This window comes from Rhinolophus ferrumequinum, chromosome 6 (assembly GCF_004115265.2).
Source record: "Rhinolophus ferrumequinum isolate MPI-CBG mRhiFer1 chromosome 6, mRhiFer1_v1.p, whole genome shotgun sequence".
In the NCBI taxonomy this organism is placed as follows: Eukaryota; Metazoa; Chordata; class Mammalia; order Chiroptera; family Rhinolophidae; genus Rhinolophus; species Rhinolophus ferrumequinum.
The window spans coordinates 1,511,494-1,533,731 of record NC_046289.1 but is presented as its reverse complement, the minus strand read 5'-3'; the positions used below and the strand labels follow the sequence as shown (position 1 = coordinate 1,533,731).

The window sequence follows — 22,238 nt, the reverse complement described above, 5'->3', positions numbered from 1 at the left end:
GCTCTGCGCTGCGAGACAGCAGCCCTTTCTCAAAACATTTTTTTCTGGAATATAAACATGAAAACAGGAGTCTAACAGTATTGTTCACGTGAATCTCTAACTTTTCCCCTCAGAGACTCTCATAGGGCTTGATGTCTACAGAATACCCTCTGAGAAAGCCTCGACTACACAATAAACTGCCAACTCGACTCCTCACAAGCCTCCTGCATACGGATCAATGGGACAGACTGCGCAAGAAACCCAGAGACACCAGCCTTCCAGCCCTAGGGCCTCCCTGCACCAACCTTCACCTTGCTCCATCAGCTCCAATCACGTTCTCTCAGGCTGCTGTCCCTCGGCCCGAGCTCTCTTCCGGTGGCCTGTAAACTACTCACCCTTCAAAACGCAGCTCATGTGCTCTCTACCGCCTTTGCAAAACCTCCCTTCACCACCTCCTCTCACAGGGAGGATACACGTTCCGTCCAGGAAGTCCTCACAAGTATCTTTATTACATCACAGCCTTAACACGTGTCCCTCCCCTCACTAGACTGCTCAGCGCTCCTCCGAGCACCTCGCTTTTCAATCCCCCATTTCCCACTGCCGCCCGCATCTGACGCATGGGAGGCACCCTACAATCTGGCCGGCTCCATGAACCACACGGAAACATAAAACCTCCACCATACCATAGAGCTGAGGGAACACGGCACATAATCTAAGCAAGACACAGCAAGTCTGTTAATAAACAAGCATTTTTCCTTCAGTACTTGGATATTATAAACACATTTCTACTTTATTAGAAATTAAAGTTTTTTCTGCTCACTAACCCATAAGAGGAATTTATTTAAAAATGGGGGGCTTTTGAATACTGAAATAAGTGTCCTGGAACCAACAGAATGTAGACTAACGTAGGAAATTCCTAGATCCAGTAAAGACAAGCCCAGAACTGAAAGGGCCTTAATGATAGAACAGTGTCACCAGAACAACTGGAATGTATTTTTATTTTGTTTACATACTGTATTTTATACTTCTCTTGGTAAATATTTTCTTGTGTGATTTCATAGCCTAGCTTTTCAAGATCTAATAATATATTTTCCTAAACCATGCTTTATACAGAGGGTGCCCAAAAAATGTATACACAATTTAAGAAAGGAAAAAGCTGTATTAAAATTACACTGATGGTAACCACTTTGAGCACCTCTTGTAATTGCAGAAGTCAAATGTGACTTGTATTCATCTTTCGTTATCGATATATATTACAATTTTAATATAGTTTTTTTCCTTTCTTAAAATGTGTATACATTTTTTGGCACCCTCTGTGTATCAGAATTTCAAATTAGTGAAACGATTTTAAGGCTTTCACGTCAGGGCTGTCCCCACAGTTCACTAACAGCCGGTGAGAATAGCGCCCTGCCTCTCACCTTCCGTCTCTGTTGTTCCTCACCCCTGGCCCGTCTACCACAGTGTGCCAAAGTTTGTTCTCAATACTATAAGCTGGGGAACGCTTACAGAATCATTTGCTTCTGGAAGACGGGACTCTTCCAGAACCAGTGTCTTGCAGGCCCACTCCCCACCATGGCCACAGAGAAGCCCTTGTAACGCTCAGAAAGGCATGGCTTGTGCTTACTTGCTCTGAAAAGCAGAGTCCTTATGAACTTGCTGTCAGAATGAACGAAGGCATGACACTATTTTGGGGCACTTTTTGAATTACCATGACTTCTCAGCTCATGAATAAGTTCAACATGATGGGGCGGGGGAGGAGAGACAGGCTGGCAGAGTTGTGAGTCTGAATATTGATTTTTAAAAGCTAAAAACGTCCAGAAAACTTACACAAAGGTCATTAAACATTACTTCACTTTTTAATTCTATTTTATGGTTTTCAGTAAACTCTATCTTTCCTCATCTTAGCAAAATTTCCCCCATCTCTATTATTCAATCAAAGCCAATTTCATTATAGTCATGACAGATATAAAAGCTTTCAAGATAAATTAAGCTGGCATTACCCATACTTCGCTAAAGCATCACTAAAATTAAAGATGAAAAGGCATGTGACTGCTACTGTTATTCCAGAGAGACTTCCTTAGCTTAAAAAAAAGAAAAAGAATCTGCAACACAAGTATCATATAGCATTGATTCTAGAAGCATTTTGTTTTGTTTATCTTATAACATCTTTGAAATCAGAATATATCTTACAATGATAGTACGTCAGTCACAGTCTGATGAGTAGTGCTCTTTTCCTCTTTCTTAATAGGATGTATAAAACAAAGATGAAACCCAATAGAGTTAAGGATTAAGCGAACTAAAGAAACAACTAAAGGAAAAAAAAAGTTAATGTTTAGCCTTCCTAAAAAATTAATATGTTGAAAATCCAAGACTTGGTTATGTACAGTTAGAAAAACACAAAGATCTATACTGTGTGCTGTAACAAGCAAGTGAGGATGAGGCCCTCTGTGTGCCTTTCCTCCAGCTGCTCTGTCTGCCCCACCCCGTCTCCATCGCCCCCAAATGTCCCCTCCCTTCAGAAGTATACCCTGCCCCTACTGTCTACCCATCGTGACCCAGTCCCAGACACGGCTTCCTCTTCTGCTCCCCTGTTAACAGGCTGTGGCTATTTTTAGTCCAACATTCTTATGCTAATTATCAGTGGTTTTCATGATTACATCCTCTACTGGTACAGTATTTGCAACTCACAGGAGGGAGTTGTGACCCATTACCTGGTCTTAAAATCATCTAACTGTGTTGCAAGCTGCACATATTTTTATTTGAAAAAAAAGTCTGACAACGCCAGAACGCCCATCGGCCCCCGAGGACAAACCATGCATCTTTCACTAGTTCACCACAGAGCATCACGCTGGACACACTCGTGCACGGCGCTCAGAGGACGCAGACGGAGGAGGGCCAGCAGGCAGGCACCTGCACGGCCACGGCAGCCACCGAAGAGGCCACCTCATCCGTACTTTCAAGAATGTGTGTGGATGAAAGAAAAGCCATTGGGATCAATCCCTCATCTAAGTAATCTGCCATGTTTACAGACTTGGTATGTAAAGCATGTTCTTGGTCCAAAGAGATGAAAACAAAGCACAAATTAAGGATGTAGAAGCATTACAAAATAGGAACTATGTGCACTACATACATGCATCAAATCACCACTGTGTGCAATGTTACGTGTCAATTACATTGCAATAAAGCTGGGAAAAACCACCCAGAACGACAAAAAAAGGAACGATGCTACAGTCAAAAACACAGACAATAACAAGTGTTGATGGATGCAGAAAAACAAACTCTCATACACTGGTAGGAAAAATATTAAATGCTGTCGCCTTTTTGAAAAACCATTCAGCAGTTTCTTAAAATGTTAAACACAGATTTACCATATAACCCAGCAATTCCACTCCCAGTAGGTACCTACCCAAAAGAATAAAAATATGTTTCATCACAAAGTCTCATATGCTAATGTTCCTAGCAGCATTATTCATAGCAGCCACAATGTGGAAACAACCCAATGTCCACCAAGCGATGAATGGATAAAACATGGCATATATTCAATGGAATATTATTCAGCCATAAAAAGGAACAAAGTACTAATACAGGCTACAACATGAATGGACCCTGAAAACGTTATGCTAGGTGAAAGAGGCCAGACACAAAAGACCACAGATTATATGATTCTATTTATAGGACATGTCTGTAATAGGCAAATCCAGAGAGACAGAAACTAGGCGAAATAGGGAGTGACTGCAAATAGGCACAAAATTTCTTTTTTGGGGTGATAGAAACGTCCTAAAATTAGATTGTGGTGATGGTTGCACAAGTCTGTAAATTTACTAAAGATCACTGAATCGTTCACCCAAAATGGGTCTGTTTTATGGTATATAAATTATATCTCAATGAGGCTGTTTTTAAAAAGTAAGAACCATCAACTTCCAGAAAAGGAAATGAGAAACTCTACTGACGCAGCACAAAGAAGCCTGGAGTGAGACACTCACGTTCTGTCCTGGCTCTGCCGCTGATTTTGCTGTGATGGCCTGGGGAAACTGCCCCCCCCAGTCGTCTCTGGGTCTCAGCTTCTCGTCAAAGCTCAGTAGGTAACAGAGACAGGACGCCCTTTAGCACGGCATCTCTCAGATGCTCTAGCCCTGACCACTCAGCTAAAGCACTGGAGCCCACCATTCACCAACCCTACCTACTTCCACTTCCCAGGGGAAAAGGAGCTCAGGGATAACAAAAAATAATGGAGTTCAAACCAGATCATAAAAGCGATACAAAAGTCTAGCAACTTGTAAAACATACTTGGTAGCTTATGAGCACATAATAGCCACAGAAAGGATCCACTGGGGTGGGGCTAGGGGGACATCAGAAGACCCTTTCAGCTTCCCAGTGGGCCGCCTGCCCCAATAGGAGAACCAACGCTCAGCTCTCTTCTGGCCCTAACATGCGGCAACACTGTTCACCAATCTAGAATCTCAGCAACGTCGGGGCTGTAAGGAAAACTGGGTCTAAGACGTCGCCTTGAATGTCTGAATGTCTGAATCCGCCTCGGTCAATGGCACAAAGGCACACACCGGAACCTCTGTCCACTCACAGAGCAAGGAGCACAAATCAGACAGACTTGGGAGGTACCCTGGACTCCTTTTTCTTTCCCACTCCGCAAACAATGCATTAGCAGTACTAGCAACCCAAATTTCAAAGTATCCCCAGAATCTGACCCTCCTTTCCGGCTACTCCCCGGGCCCCAGCACCACCGCCTCTCAGACTAGGTCTCGGCAAGGGCAACATCATGGGTCTGTTTCCGCTCTTGCCCTTCAGGTACAGCACTTTACTCAAATCCCGTCAGTGGTTTCCTACCCCTCTCGGAACAAATTCTGAAGTCCTAAGTACTGTCCACGAGGTCCCACACAACCTGCATCACACATACACATCGCTCTGATCACACCTCTTATCATACCTCCCTTCACACCCCTGCTCTAGTCACACTGGCATTTTCACGATTCTCCCAACAGAGCAAGCCAATCCTGCCTCAAGGCCTTTGCACGTGCTGTTCTCTACCTAGACCAGTCTGCCCTCAGCTACTCACATGCCTACATCACTCTCTTATCTCAGGCCTCTGCTCAATTGTCACCTTATCTGGGAAGCTTTCCCTAACCAGTCAAAACCAGCAATGTTCTATCACTCTCTATCCCCTCACTCTGCTTTATTTTGTTCTTCCTAGCACTTACCACCACCTCATTTGTTATCTATTTATTTGTTTATCTTGTCGCCTCCCACTAGAACAGAGGCTCCTCGTGAGCAAGAATGTTAGTTAGTTCAGTGCCGTATCACTACTACCTAGAGTAGTGCCCCGGACAGAGTAGGCGCTCAGTAAACTCCCCCAGTTACGTATGAAGTTTCTTTTTACAATAGGTTGAGACATAAAGGGCAGGTGCCTGCCTTCTCTTCTTCAAGGTCTCATCTACAGAAAAAGATGGCTCATATTTCATCCGTCTAATCACTGAATTAGTGCACATTGGAGAGAAGAAAAAAATCTTTTAAAAACTGTTAGTGACAAATCAGGAGCCCATACACATCCATCTATATGATGGACATTTGTCAGATTTCACTCAAACCTAGACACGCACGGACATGCCTTGTGAAAGCCTCCCCTCTCCACAAGGTGGCACTGCAGGGCACTGGGGTGTGTTTGCTCCCCCTTCCACAAATTCTGGGGAAAATAATTATTAACTCTAAAGAAAATAGAGGAATAGTTTTGTAAGATCATGTTAAGTTCAATTCCCATAATTTGAATCTGTATTATTTTGGCAAAGAAATAGAACTGGTCTTTGGAGAGCAATAAATTTCTCCTAAATAAATGAGACGTGAGACGGCAGGAGCACACACTTACAGTGTCTCGTACATGAGAGCAGACACCCACTCAAACTAAAAAGTCCTTAAGTTACATCCTCAATAACCATATCAATTCTGTTTAGTTCAAGTCACTGTTTTTATCTGCTTTAATGATTTACCATTTAAAACCACATTCCATCATGCAAAAACTCCCTCTTACCTAGTTGAATTTGGGAAATATGGTTACATGTTATTCCTGGAAATACAAAATACACACCTGGGCTCCCTTCCGCCTTACTGTGTTTAAAAGCACATTCATTTTGACAAAACCTGGAAGGAATGCAAAATTCAGGAAGCATTCCATGCCGGCAGGTGTCATTACTATCGGGCGTGGAGGCGATACAGCCGATCAAGTTCCATCCACTCACTCAAACTTAAAGAATCTCCGAGAATAGAAAAAGGGCAGTGTCAACTCTGACACCCTGGTCATCAAAGCTGGGAATCCGCTCCCACAATGACGGCTGCTTCCGTGACGCTGTCTACGTGAACACGAGGAAGCAGAACGAACACTGTGGACTTTCACACCACAGGCTGTGACCTACCAGTGGGCTGTACAACCAATTAGGGTCTCAGGGCTACTTTGTTTTTTAATGGAACAGAATAGAATAATATAAAACAGTATTAACAGAACAAAAAAGCAAGCCCCAGATTGGGAGAAAACATTTGAAAAACACGTATCTGGTAAAAGACTTGTATCCTTAATATACATAGAACTCTTAAAACTCAACAATAAGAAAACAAAGGACCCAATCAAAAAATGGACAGAAGATCTAAACAGACAACTCATCAAAGAAGATACATAGATGGCAAATAAGCACAGGAAAAGACACTCAAGGTCACATGTCATTAGGGAACTGAAAATTAAAACAACAATGAGATACCACTACACTCCTATCAGAATGGCCAAAATCGGGAATGCCGTCACCACCACGGCTGGTCAGACGTGGGGCAGCAGGAACTTGATAGTGGGATGGCAACACAGAGCAGCCACTGGAAGACAGCCTGGCGGTTTCTTATAAAACTAAACATGCTCTCACCAGAGGATCCAGCAATTGAGATCCTTGGTATTTACCCAAATGAATTAAAAACTTACATCCACACAAAAACCTACACGTGAATGTTTACAGCAGCTTTATTCATAACAACTAAAATTTGGAAGCCACCAGGATGTCCTTTAGTAGGTGATGGATAAGCAAACTGTGGTCCATCCAGACAATGAAGTATTATTCAGTGATAAAAAGAAATGAGCTATCAAGTCACAGACAGACATGAAGGAAACGTAAATGCATATTGCTAAGTGAAAGAAACCAGTTTGAAAAGGCTACACGCTGTATGATTCCAACTCTATGACATTCTGGAAAAGAAAAAACTATGGAGACATAAAAAGATCAGGGGTCCATTTGTGACAACATGGATGGATCTTGAGATTATTATGCTAAGTGAAAAAAAATAAGTCAGACAGAAAAAGTCGAGAACCATGTGACTTCACTCATATGTGGGATATAAAACTGAAGGCAGGGGCTGGCCCGGTGGCTCAGGTGGTTAGAGCTCCATCTCCTAACTCCGAGGACTGCCGGTTCGATTCCCACATGAGCCAGTGGGCTCTCAACCACAACGTTGCCATTTCGATTCCTCGACTCCCGCAAAGGATGGTGGGCTCCACCTCCTGCAACTAAGATTGAACACGGCACCTTGAGCTGAGCTGCCGCTGAGCTCCCGGATGGCTCAGTTGGTTGGAGCGCGTCCTCTCAATCACAAGGTTGCTGGTTCGACTCCCACAAGGGATGGTGGGCTGCACCCCCTGCAACTAGACACGGCAACTGGACCTGGAGCTGAGCTGCGCCCTCCACAACTAAGACTGAAAGGACAACAACTTGAAGCTGAACGGCACCCTCCACAACTAAGATTGAAAGGACAACAACGTGACTTGGAAAAAAGGCCTGGAAGTACACACTGTTCCCCAATAAAGTCCTGTACCCCTTCCCCAATAAAATCTTAAAAAAAAAAAAAAACTGAAAGCAACAAAGGAACAAAACAAATAAAGAAACAGAAACTCATAGACACAGACAACAGTTTAGTGGTTACCAGAGGGTAAGTGGGGAGGAGGGTGGTAGAAGAGGGTAAAAGGGGTCAAATATATGGTGATGGAAGGAGAACTGACTGGGTGGTGAACACATAAGGCAATATACAGATGATGTATTATAGAATTGTACCCTTGAAACCTATGTAGTTTTGTTTACCACTATCACCCCAATAAATTTTAAAAAAACATCAGGGGTTGGGGATATGGATAAGCAAAGGGAGCACAAGGGACTTTGAGGGCAGTGAAACTACACGGTGTGACACTATAATGGTGGATACATGACATTATACATTGGTCAAAACCCACAGGCTGTACAACACGAAGAGTGAAGCCTCATGTAAACTATGGACTTCAGTTATTAATAATGTATCAGCATTAGTTCATCAATTATAACAAATGTACCCCACTAATGCAAGATGTGAATAACAGGGAAACTGTTGGGGCTCAACTTTTCTGTAAACCTAAAACTGGTCTAAAAAAATAAAGTCTATTAATTTAAAATAGAAAATACACATATAAGGGTACACATGTAAGGGTAAATGCTGTCTCCTGCAATTCTGACTATATATATGCATATGTAGACATATGTGTGTGAATCGCTGGGTCACCTTGTAAAAGGTGTTTCTTAGTGTAGGTCATGGTTCAAGAAGTTTGAAAGATACTGCTCGCAGGGCCTCATGAAACCCACCAGGATTAAATGAAAAATCACTGCACTGGGGACAAAAAGCAGTCCTGTCACGGCTTCCCAGCGCTGCTTATCAGGTACTGTGACATGTACTCACACATTCTCAATTCTCACACCAACTGGGAAACACATACCACCCCTAATTTTACAGATTAGGGAAAGGAGGCTTGGGGAAGGTGAGGACTTGTTCAAAGTCACTGAGCTAACAAATACCAGAGCAGGATTCAGCCCTGGTCTGACTCCAAAGCTACGACACAGACCACTACTTTAAACGGCTTCAAAATGAAAAACGAAAGACAGCAGAAGTTTTAAGACGAACCCTCCTACTTACAACATACTCCTCATTATTTACTAACCTCTCAATTAACAAAAGTTTTACCTAGTTTTATAGTTGAAACTATGATGCAAAGTTAATCATTATACAAGGGAATCAGAACAAAAAATAATGCATTTTTAAATGAATCAACTATAATCTCACTAAAACCATATAGATGTTCTAATTAAATTTTCTTGACCTTTCAAAATTTAAATTAGGTGTAGCAACAATTTTCAGAATAAGGCTTCCTCTATCTACGTATTTCTTTGTAAATTTCAAGAAAATATATTCCTATAGTATTTTTAAAAAACATATCTATCTACTCCTAGGAACATACCCAAGAGAATTATAAAAACATGTCTACACAAAAACTTGAACACAAATGTTTATAGCAGCATTATTCATAATAGCCAAAAAGTGGAAACAGCCCAAACAGACAAGTGGATAAACTGTGGTATATCTACGCAATGAAATATTACCTTGGTCATAAAAAGGAATGAAATGAATACTACAATATGGATGAACTTTAGAAACATTATGCCAAATGAAAGAAGCCAGATACAAAAGGTCACATACTGTGCGATTCCATTTACATGAGACGTCCAGAACAGGCAAATCCATAGAGAAAGAAAGTAGATTAGAGGTTGCCAGGGGCTGTGAATTATACTTCACTCAAGCTGTTCTTAAAGAAATTAAAAAAAAGGGAGGCCCTGTAACTCAGGCGGTTAGAGCTCTGTGCGCCTAACAGTGAAGGCCACGGGTTCGATTCCCACATGGGCCAGTGAGTTGCGCCCTCTACAGCTAAGATTGTGAATAACAGCTCTCCCTGGAGCTGGGCTGCCTCGAGCAGCGGAGGTCAGTGTGAGCTGCCACCAGTGGCTGTGTGCTGCCGTGAGTGGCCAGTGGTAGCGCTGGCTGGCAGCTGTGAGTGACTGGCCGGCAGCTGGCGTGTGGCCACTAGACGGCATGAGTGGCCAGCCAGCAACTGACGAGAGATGCCGTGAGCTGCTGTGGCTCCGGCGACCAACTGCCTGAGCCAGGGGAGCGCAAGGCTCAAAACACCAGCATGGGCCAGGGAGCTGTGCCCTACACAACTGGACCGAGAAACAACGGCTTAAAAAATGGGGGGCGGGGCAGGGCCAAAAAAAAATCTAGCTATGCCAATCATTCAAATTATACAGTCAGTAAAATATTTTCCCAATGGAAACAACTTTAAATAAACATTATATCATTTCCTTGTATATATTTTTCTTCTCTCAAGTAGTAAACATTTATAGTTCCACAAATCCTGTCTTATCATGTCTGTTAATACCAAAAGTTGAATACTAATCCTTTTGTCAGTAGGAAACAAAGTTTAAAACAACAGTGATAATTAGCAAATTATGTCTCTGAAGAGTACTTGAATATAATCATGCGTATAGATACACCACAGTAAATACTATTTGCCTGATACAAAACCAGAATAAAATTTACAAAGGAAAGTTAGGTCCAATAGCACTCCAATCTTTTTACAGATGACTGTCCATTTTCTCTTTCAGATTTGAGCCAGCTTTTGAAAATAAGGACACTACTTTGAATTTGATTATAATGCTCTGAGTTACTATTCTCAAAATGTCTCTCATCTTTAGAAAACTACGTAAAACTGAAGTATGGAAAACAGAAGTTCCAGTGCCTGGCGATTATCTATGCCACTTACAAAGGGAAATGCTGAAACAGATGTCCCTGAGGCCTTGTGGGATCTAAATCAGGCACTAATGACCTAGACCATGATAAGGCGTCCTAAGGAAACGAGACAGACCACCGTTGTTACAGCAGAGTGAAACGGGGGATGAAGTTTCACCTAATTAGGTGAGTTCCACGGAAGAACAAGTCCAGTGCTAGCACTGTTCAATAACAACTGTAGCCAGGATCTAAAAACCACTATGAAAAGGAAAACATTCATTTACTAATCTCCATATAAGACCTGTTATTTATTTTTTTAAAAAAGGCTTACCTAAGCTTCATTATCAACTTTAAAAAGTGAAACCTCAAAGTTTTTAAATAAGTTTTCACAATAAATGCCTGTTACATTTTATGCTTAGGAAAATTGCTTGTTGGAGGTAAAGTATGTACAGAGCTACAAATTTTTCTCTTTTTTCCCCAAACTCTGCTAATATTGACATATTTTAAATGCTTAAAATCAGAATGAAGTTTATAACAAGATACTTACCATCAAAGGACTTTTACAACTTATTAATTATAGAAATAGCTATTATGGCAGTGCTTACTCACTGTGTTGGCGGACGGGCTTCTGTTTACCCATATTACATCAAGGACCTCTCCCAACAGGCCTATGGAGCAGGTGCTAGGAGGATCCCGTCACTGCAGACAGCCCGAAGGATTGCCCAAGGTCACATGACTACAAAGTGCCGGCGTGTCTGAGTCTAAAGCTTAGGTTTCTCCTCCAATAGCTCAGGAGTCAAACACTGCTCAAGTTCACGAGCACTTAAAACAAAACCACACAGCTACTCGAGTTCCTCACCCTGATGAAACTATAAGAAACAATCTTTATCCAAAAGTTAACAGATAGGAATATAAAATCACACTATTTTTTAATAATGGGAGAACCCACTTTATACATATAAGGTACATGACCTTTGAAGAGTAAACACTGTAAGTATGAATATAAAAGAGTGAATTAGTACATTCATTATAAAACCCACAGATAAATGTACTCAATAGTCTAGACTGCCTCCGGGAGAAAAAGGCGCAGATGAAAACTGATGCCTGTCCACTCTCCTGACCTCGCCTCTTTTTCGCCCTGACCTGGGTCCTGAGGTTTGGGTCTGCGCAGATACCAGAGAGCCTCTATAAAAACCTGTGTGCAATTTGCAAAATGTCAACACCATTCCTTCTGAAGAGAGAATTATGTATTCCATCACTTAGTAAAACACGAGGCTGCGTATGAGTAGTTATTTTACACAGTGTAATTTTTACCTTTCTTCTATATCTCTCCTTACCACCTCTTCTACAACCACCTCTATTATGGAGAATGACTGAATTTCTGAATGTTAATATTGTCAGGAACTTATACGCTTTCAGAAAGGGAAAAGAATGAACATTTTCTCAGCACCTACTAGGCAGTCACACACCAACTGATTCAGTCTTCACGGCAAACTGAGACCCACACTGGGATGGCTTTCAGATGACAACGGTCTCCCCTCCTCTTTGGGACTCACACTTGGCAAGTTCTCAGGCACCATCCTTCCTTTAGATGCCCACCCCTCTTGCCATTGCTGACTCAACTCAGGAAGATACTTGACAAAAATGTTCAGTCCACAAGCATTTGCTGAGTGCCTACTATGTGCCAGGCACTGGTGATTCAGCACGGACAGAGCACACAGGGTTTCCGGCCACGTGGAGTCTGATTACAGTCTGGGGAAAGAGAGTAAGTCGGCAGAACACATGGTATGCTGGCGGGCGATGTACACGATGGCGAAAAACTGCAGGCAAAGGACAGCGGGGATGGGACAATGCGAACGTTCAACAAGGTGGTTAGAAAAGTCCTCGCTGAAGGAGGAAGAGCCCTGAGGAGGCGGGTGTGAGAATGCAGGGCAAGTGAGGCCCCTGGAGGTCACGCAGAGAAACTGGGCAGACTGTGAAGGAGGCGCTGCCGCATCACTGACGGAGCAGGTGCGGACGCACGAGACCGGCTGTGCCACACAGCAGGTCTGCCACGCCTGCTGCTAAGGCCCCCAGAGCTGTCCCAGTTGCTGCTCCACCTGAAGATTTAGTCGTTCAGCTTTCCCTTCGTGTCCTTCCAACAAATCCCCTCTTTTCTAAGATGTTAGAAAGTAAAAGCTGGTTTCCACCACTGGCAACCAAAATGAACTCAGGCACTAAAACCATCATCGTTTTACAAATGAGGACCCTGAGGCGTCGGGAAGGTCCAGCCCTGGGCGGGGGCACCGCAGTTACTGATGTGGACACCAGTCCCCATGGGTGCAAAGCTGGGCTTGTTCCATCACCCCCCACTTCCTCCCAGGTCTTGACTAGTCCTTTGCCTGCAAACAGGCAGAGCCTACAACTACCACCAAAACAAAAGCGGGCGGGCGTAGGGAGAAAAGGTCAGCAGCACTGATCCAGTCCCCGAGGCAGGTGTGAGAAGCAGGGACATCCTGTCGGGGGGAGAATCCCCGCCTTGCCTCCATTCCATAGGGTCAAGAGCCCCCCAGCAAGCCTGTTCAGCAAACACAGGGCAGTCCCAGCTCTGCACCGAGTTGAAAGCTCTGGCTGTTTCCATCCAGAAGAGGAGGGAAAATGGGGCTCAGGTTGGCAGATCATCTTCCTTTAGTCTTACTGTCCTCCTACAGTGCCCACGTTTTCTTTCCCCTCTGGTCTCAAAAATACTTAACGTATTATTGTTGGCTTGGTACTCAGGATGTCCTCACAAGGATCCATATTTTAACACAAAAATGAAGTACGCTATTTCCCCGAAAATGAGACCTAGCCGGACCATCAGCTCTAATGTGTCTTTTGGAGCAAAAATTAACATAAGACCCAGTATTATTTCACTATAAGACCAGGTCTCATAAGACTGGGTATAATATAATATGATATAATATAATATAATACCAGGTCTTATATTAATTTTTTTTTTTTTTTTGCTCCAAAAAACGCATTAGAGCTGATTGTCCGGCTAGGTCTTATTTTCGGGGAAACACGGTATTGTGTTCCCTAAGGTAACATTCGAACTACTCCTGTTAAAAGCACACATTTTAGGGGCCAACCCGGTGGCTCAGGCGATTAGAGCTCCATGCTCCTAACTCTGAAGGCTGCCGGTTCGATTCCCACATAGGCCAGTGGGCTCTCAACCACAAGGTTGCCAGTTCAATTCCGCAGGTTGCTGGTTCGACTCCCGCAGGGGATGGTGGGCTGTGCCCCCTGCAACTAGCAACTGTACCTGGAGCTGAGCTGCGCCCTCCACAACTAAGACTGAAAGGACAACAACTTGAAGCTGAACGGCACCCTCCACAACTAAGACTGAAAGGACAACAACTTGACTTGGAAAAAATCCTGGAAGTACACACTGTTCCCCAGTAAAGTCCTGGTCCCCTTCCCCAATAAAATCTTTAAAAAAAAAAAAAAAAAGCACACATTTTTAGCTGCAAATCTAAGAGCACATCATATAGGTGACTTGATTTTCTTTTTTTTCCCAATAGTCACTAAAGTTATGTGGGGGGAAAAGGAAAGATAAAAAATATTTTTTGGTAATTTGAGTTAGTTTAGAATAAATTTAAGCTTCTTAAATCTTAGAGTAGATTAAGCTTCTTAATCCTTTTGTAAGCATTCAATTCAATTAAAAGGGATATGCTGAGTTTCAAATTAAGGCTATTATAAAGATCAGTCATTAAATGTCAGAGCCAGAAGGAACCTAATCTAACCACCATAACCACCACTTTCCCCATTTTACAGATGAGGAAGCAGAAGCCCAGAGAAGGAAATAATTTGTCAAGGTTAATAAATCTTATTAGTAACAAAACCAAGGCTGAAATCAGGTCTCTTGATTCTCAGCCCTGCAGGCTGCCTCCCTCTCAGCAGTTTATTTAGTGACATTGTTTACTTAATATTAAATGAGAAGGTCTGTAAAATGTCTAGCAAGAAGCCTGACATACACTATTCTCTCAAATTTAATTTCCTCTCCCTCTTATTTAAATACCTGACTATAATTTGGGCATTGAAAAGTTAGGAAAAATCCCCAGGACTTTTAAAATTATAGAAATGAACTGAAATTTAGTCACAAAAGAGAATCATGAAACAAAATTGACACAGGAACACATAATCAAGTGCAAATTATGAACAGAAGCTGATCACAAAATGGAGCTATAATATGCTTTGAAAATATTCTCAGAGGGCTCCATAAATATCAATGGGACCCTGGAAAATGTAAACTAAGTGACACAATTCTGTTCATAACAAATAAGTCCAAGGTATTCAACAGGGATACAGTAATTGAGGTGACCACATAATGAAGAATAAACATGGCCACTTTGACTGAAAAAAGGAGCTAATGACAGACGGCCAGGACAACAGGCAAATGTCAAAATTTCCCTTGCATACCTGCATGTATGGCACCCAATCTAAATCATGGCTATGGAAAACTACATTGTCTCACACACAGTAAAACACTCTCCAGAGAGGAATACCACAAAGCAACAGATAGTTTAAAGTCAGGTCTAAAGAGAAAACAAAAACCCACAGAACAGATCTCTCTTTTTTTCATGAAGATTCACCATCTACTTAAGCAGCAGGTGAAAGGTAAGCTTTATAAGAGGACCCATCAATCCTACCACCAAAAAATTCTTTTCGAATCCTTCATCTGACAGGAACAAGGAAAAGAAGGATTTATGACATGCACGTGAGGAGGTCGGCGCCCCACCCCACTGAACAGCAGCAGGCTGCAGGAGCAGGTCACGAGAGGCCCGACGCCTTGCTCAAGGCCCAATCTAAACCCAGGAACTAAACTCCAAAAGCCTCTGACACGACCTGCCCAGCAGGCCCAGGTCTCTTTTAAGACAGGCATCACAAGTCGGCAGGCTACCTCTCTCAAGGTGAGGTGAACAATGTTCTTATTCTCCCAACAGAATGGGGGGAGGGGATGGAGAGGCTTCATGTGTGCTTGGTACATGTGACCCAGTGGTAGCTCTTGGCTCTTTGACCTAAAGCAGCAGAAGTTCATGGCCCACGAGGACTCCAAGGCCCAGATCTGGGCCCCACCAGACAACCAAGCTCCTACCTACACCTGAGCCATCCACTGGCCTTGGAATTCACACCTCAGAACCCAACTCCAACCTGCACGGGCTCTGCGGCCTACGAGTCTTCCTCCAGCAGCTACGTCCAGCAGACACGGCGGTGGTGCCCACGTACTGACCCTTTGCACCAGACCTCGTGCTGAGCGTCCTCCACGCATCAGTCCTGCCAGAAATCTTGGGAAGAGGGTGAGGGTTTTGACTGTTTAAAACAATTATCTTTATTATTTTCAGGTGGCAAATTAATAGACATTTTTTTAAAGAGTCTAACAATGGAGGAAATGAAAAATAGTCCCCGTAAAAATCCATACTTTAAACAGCTGGTATCTATCCTTTCAGACCTTTTTCTACACCATAAAATTCTTTACTTCTTTTTACAGTGAGACCACATAAGGTAGAATGTTGTTTTTTCAGCCAACACCATATTTCGGGCATTTTTCCATGAGAACACACAGTTGTATTCATTCTTTCGTAGTCTATATATTATTTTCCTGTTTGGCCACACCATAATTATTTTATTTTACAGATGAGCAGATAGGCTCCAACAGGTTCTGTAACTTGTCTAAGGTCACACAGCTAGTAGGTGGCAGGGCCAGGCCTGGAACCAGGCCTACCTGATTCCAAAGCCTGCGTCCTCGAACACTCTGTCCCATCACGTACCTGTCTGCATGTTTCCATCAACTAGGCTGGGAACCCCTTGAGGACAGGCACCGTGTCTGTCTGTGCCCAACGCCGAGCCCTGTGCTGGCACATCATAGAAGCAAACAAGCACTGTGGCGTACACACCTGCTGAATGTCACCTTTCCGGTACTACATTTCTCTTCCCTACTATGCCCTTCACATTTTTCACAATGCCGTAGCATACCGTGGGGGCACAAACCTATCTGTTGTAACGACAAATCCAACACCCTGCATAGAGCTGCCTCTCACTTTACCTGGGCCACTTGGCTTCTCTCAGTCTCAGAATTCACGTGCAACTCAAGCTCAGAGCCCACCTGCTTCTCCAGAAGCTTCCCTAACAGGTCTTTTGAATACAGGCCCCTCTATTCCACCCTAACATATCATAAGAAGTCAGCACTAGAAAGGATCTTAGCAGTGATTTGTCTGGCCGCCTCCTCACTCTGTGGTAACAGAGATTGTAACCCATGGTTTTATGACAAACTAATAAGGCTTCAACCCACAAGAAATTGAAAATTTCGTAACAAAAGTATAAGCCACTTAAACGTAGCGTATGCGAGGTACTACTTGGGGAGGGGGTGGGATATGAAGTCGGTGAGATTTCACAAAGATCTAAATGTCTGTTTGAGCCTCCAAAAACCTGAGAACCTCAAGTGTATCGTCCTGTCTCGCCTGACTCCACAGTAGTGCAGAATTTTGACCTTGGTAATCTCTAGCACCAGTCATCTCTGAATATTATCCAATACCTCAAACTTCTAGAAACGGGTTCTTCCATTGTATCATTAACCATAAAGCTTCAGATCAAGACTTTACTAAATTTTCACATAACAAAAACAGCTGGCAACACAAACAGAAAAGTTCATTTTTCCATTAAATTTAGTCATGGAACCCAGTAGCTACTTTGACTTTACTACCAAAGCATGAACAGCTACTATTACCACTGTAAAACTATCCCATTTTCCCTCCCAGTTACCCCATATCAGCCTTAGTATCTAATTACTAGCAACTCTCCAAAAGGACTCCTGACAGAAACCAATTGGACCACAGGACACTCTCTGTTAACAATGATATTTGAGGATTTTCCCAATGCTAGAGACAAACAACCATGTAAGAGTATAAAGTGGACTCGGGTTTATTTGTTTTATGGCAAGACACTGCAGTATAACAGGCACAATAAGCCAAAACCCAGAGTGTGAAAGCAAAGTGTTACCTTGTACACAACACAAATTGGACCCATTTGCAGGATCACTCATTCATTCATTTAGGAAAATTTTAGGGAGCCCAACCTGGCCCTGGGCCAGGCTCGGGGCACAGCCAGTCAACAAGACAGGCCCCATCTCCATCCTTACTACACCTGGAGCGGAGACAGAGAAGAGACGCCAGGAACTAGAGTGGGAAACTGAGAGTGTCATGAGATCCCACAGAAGGGCTGCCTGATCCAGAGGCTGGTGTCAGGAAGCCACACGCAGGCTGAGACTGAAGGAGTCAGCCACGGAGGGCAGTGGAGATTGTCTAGGAGCCAGGGGGTAGGCAGATTCTTTCAAATTTTCCTAATTTTAATTATAATCCTAAACCCTTTAATTATTAATTACACTATTTCTCTGGTGGTTAAGTAGCCTCAATGTTGCAGCAAACAAGAAAATTAATTACCTAATGTCAATTAGAAAGTATCCTCACAGAATCAGTTTAACATTTTTTTGTTTACCTGTGAAAACCTGTTAAATGTGGATCTGAAATTAAGCAGTCTCCAAAGCAAGAATGTCTTTAAAATGTAGTACTGAATCAAAATCATTTAACATTTTGGAATAAATATTTGGGGGATAACAGCACACATCTATAGTGCTTATTATATGCCAGGAACTGTTCTAGGTTCTTTACATATACGATATGGCCCCTGGCCACACATGGCTCCAACTGAGCTAACTGGCCACCCAAAATTAATTTCTTTTTATGCGGCTACTAGAACTTTGAAAATTGCACTGTGGCTCACATTGTTTCTATTGGACAGAGCTCACCTAAAATGTATCCAGCTGCTGTCTACATTACTGGCATTACTGACTCTTTTCTTGAGGACTCATTCCATCAGGAGGAACTTGAACTACCACCCTGTGTGTAATGTGCACTCGTGAGATCTCCGGTGTTGACTGAGGCAGGATGCCCACCCTCTGATCACAACCTCAGGTTGTGTGGAAAGCTGTGCCTTTCTATGGTTTCCAGCAGTCTGTGCGCCCACAGCTACACCTCTCTAGCCACCTCGATGGAGCGTCTAAAGATTTAGAAGTTAGGTAAATCAGAACTGTGCAACATGTCAAGAATGAAGGTTAAGTGAGGGCTGACGAGGGTTCTCCACTGACGGTGGCCTCAACGCCAGATTCCCTGACAACATTCGGACCACTCAGAGATCCTCTCTGCCTCGACTATCCGTCTTATCCTAACACTCTTCTCATTGACTCCAGACACCAAGCATCAACGGTAACTTAAATTGGAGCATTCGCAACTCCACTAAATTTCTGCAACTGGAGTTTGTTTGAGAAGATGAAAAAGTTGCGGAGATGGTGGTGGTGATGGTTGCTAAGCAATATGAGTGTACAGAACTGTACACTTAAAAATAATTTACCTGTGGGCGGCCGGTTAGCTCAGTTGGCTAGAGCGTGGTGCTCTTAACAACAAGGTTGTCGGTTTGATCCCTGCATGGGCCTCTGTGAGCTGCACCCTCCACAACTAAATTGAAACAACTACTTGACTTGGAGCTGATGGGTCCTGGAAAAATATACTTAAATAAATAAAAAGTTAAAAAAAAAATTTACCTACAAACAGGTAAATTTTATTTTCTCATATTTTACCACAATTAAAAGAACAACCTTCAACAGTTTCATATCTGTCTCAGGATCAAGTTCAAATTCTTATGCAGGTCATAGCTGGCCCTCAGAATCCAACCTCCCCGTACCGTTCTAACCTCCCTCCTGCTTCATCTGCTCGGGCACTTCCCCCCTCCACACCGCCGGGAATCAGATGTCAGTGGCCGGCGCATGTCACGCCCTCTACCTAAGAGCCCTTCCCAATCACCTCCACCCAGTCTTCTTCATCCTTCTAAACTGCACTCCAATGCCATCACCTCTGCAAATTCCCGACATCCCACGGTTGAGAAGACGCCTCTCGCCACGGTGCCACACCATACTTTGTCACTTGTGGGTTCCTTCTCTTTCGGAATGGTATTTTGTTCCCATGACTGTTCCCACTGTGCGCTCCCTGAGAGCAGGGACTGCCCAGCGCTCACAGACCCAGCACTGAGTGATGCACCTTACACACTTTGGGGCCGGTCAGTAACCAAATGCCTGCTGATGCCTCCCAGGCCTGCGACGTCCTCAGCACGGGGACGCTGCCTGGGGAAGGTAAGCAAGCCCTGCTCCCATGGACCTTCCACACATAAATGCCAGGTGGACATAAGTACTAGGATGAGAAATACGCGCAGTAAGGGCAGGGCATTTTGTACAAGGTGACCTGGAAGGCGCCATCTAGGTAAAAGCCAGAAAGAAGTGGGAGAGCTTTTCAGCTCGGATACAACAGTAAGTGATTCTATCAGTGATAAACCACTGACTCTAGTTCTGAACTGTGGTCTGCATAACAGAGGGTACTGGAAAGAGAAGGTAAACTTTAACCATTCCCTCTCTGTCCTACCAACTTGAGAGATTTGCCATCACCCCCGAGTCCTCTCAGCCTGCAGGACGGAGCATCCGTACCTCAGGGGGACCAAGTGCACTCACGAGCCTTTTCCAACTGAATCCCATCTGCCTGAAGCCTTACGGCTGCCGGACAAAACTTAAGAGCAGACACTTATTGAGTGCTTATTCCATATCTTAACAGAATGCTCTAAGCACTTGACAGTCCTCACAACAGCGTTTTGAAATATACTGTTATTAAACCCATTTTAAAGAAGAAAATAAGGCACAAAGTGGTTAAATCATTTGTCCAAGGTCACAGAGCTAGCAATTGGCAAAGCTAGAATCTGAAACCAGACAGTCTTGGCTCCAGAGTCTGCGCTGATAACCACTATGCTATACCATTTCACATTTGTATTTCCTATCATAAAAGACCTTTGTTCCTACTGTAGGGGTGTTTTTTCCTGTTAATCCTAAAATTGTCAAATTTTATTTCATATTCCTTCACATTTGACTAAACCTCACTTCTCATTTCTAGTTCTACCACAAAAATCTGTCTATACCTTGATCATTTGTGAGGTTAACCATTATTTACTGATATTATTTTCAAGACTGCTATTAGATAGAAATATAAACATGCAATAGAGTAAAAAGCGAAACAGAAACTATCAATGCAGAGACCCAGATTACACTGCTATAAAGGTGTGCGTATAAACTCCGCCAGGTGCTGGGAGCAGACATGGGGGAGGGAGGCCCAGGCAGCCCCTGCCCAGGGAAGCTTGGTCTAGTGGGAGCTCAGGGTGGGGCTGATAGGCAAACTCACAACACAAAAGATGACGTGTGTGGTGCGCCACAGATTCCCAGGCAGCAATCTAAAACGGCAAATACACATTAAAAACCACTTAATATAGGACAAATTTTTTTTTTTTGACATATTTATTTTACCCTAAGATTTCATAGTAATGTCTTTCTGGATACAGCAGGTATCTCAAGCTCAACACAGGCAAAATAAACTCATTCTTCCCCTAGAGCCCTCTAAATCTATTCCTTCTTAAGTGTTCTCTATCTTACTGAAAGGAAAAACAAGCCTGGCTGCAGAAGCAATAAACTTGTTATCCTCAACTCCAGCCACTGTACTTCCTTCCTCTCTCTCAATCATAAACACCTTACACATGGGTACACACACTCACATGTACACACATGCGAGCCATCACACTTGCTCATGCGCATGCACACACACACACACACACACAATCACTCACACTCACATTCACACTCACTCCATCAGATCTACGTGAGCTCCTACTGACTGGATCTTTCTCTTCAAGTCCCGCCTGCACCAACTGGTCTCCTAACTGCTCTTCCTGTTTCCTTTTCTGTTTCCCTCACTCCACAGTCTATTCTCCCCTGGTGCCAGAATTCTCTTTCACACAAATTCGACTGTATCACTCCACATTTTAAAAATGTTTGGTGGGGGTGGCCGGTAGGCTCAGTGGTTGGAGGGCAGCGCTCATGACACCAAGGTCACCGGTTCGATTCCCACATGGGCCAGTGAGAAACAACAACTTGAGCTTGGAGCTGAGTCGCTGGTGGGCAGCCGGCTTGCTCAGTGGTTAGTGTGCCATGTTCATAACACCCAGGTCGCCGGTTCAATTCCCACATGTACCAGTGAGCTTCGTCCTCCACAACTAGATTGAAAACAATGACTTGACTTGGAGCTGAGCTGCGCCCCCCACAACTAGATTAAAAAGGAATGACTTAACATGGAGCTAATGGGTCCTAGAAAAACACACTGTTTCCCCAATATTCCCCAATTTAAAAAAAAGTATTAAAAAAAAAGTTTGGTGGTTTCTTTTTTTGTTTTTGTTTTTTTTTTGTTTGGTCGTTTCTGATCATCCACAGGATCACATGTGAACCCTGTTACAGCACACACACACCTCTTCAAAATGGGGTCCAACACTACTTTCAATATCATATCTTCATTCAACCAACCATCATTGAACACCAACTACGTGGCCAGTCAGTGGCAAATAGAGAGAGACAGCTCCTGCCCTCACGAAAAGTATAGTTAGGACAAGAAACAGACATTAATCAGTCACACAAACAAATGTTTCAGACTGCAGCTATGCCAAGTACTGCAAAGACACACCAGGCAAAATATTCTTAAATGAGA

At 43.3% G+C, this 22,238-nt stretch overlaps 1 protein-coding gene across 3 annotated transcripts in view; it reads right to left on the bottom strand.

Annotated features, from left to right (window-relative positions):
* The window catches only part of PPP1R13B (protein phosphatase 1 regulatory subunit 13B), a 74,783-nt gene that overhangs the window by 46,358 nt on the left and 6,187 nt on the right, over positions 1–22,238 (bottom strand). The window lies entirely within an intron of this gene.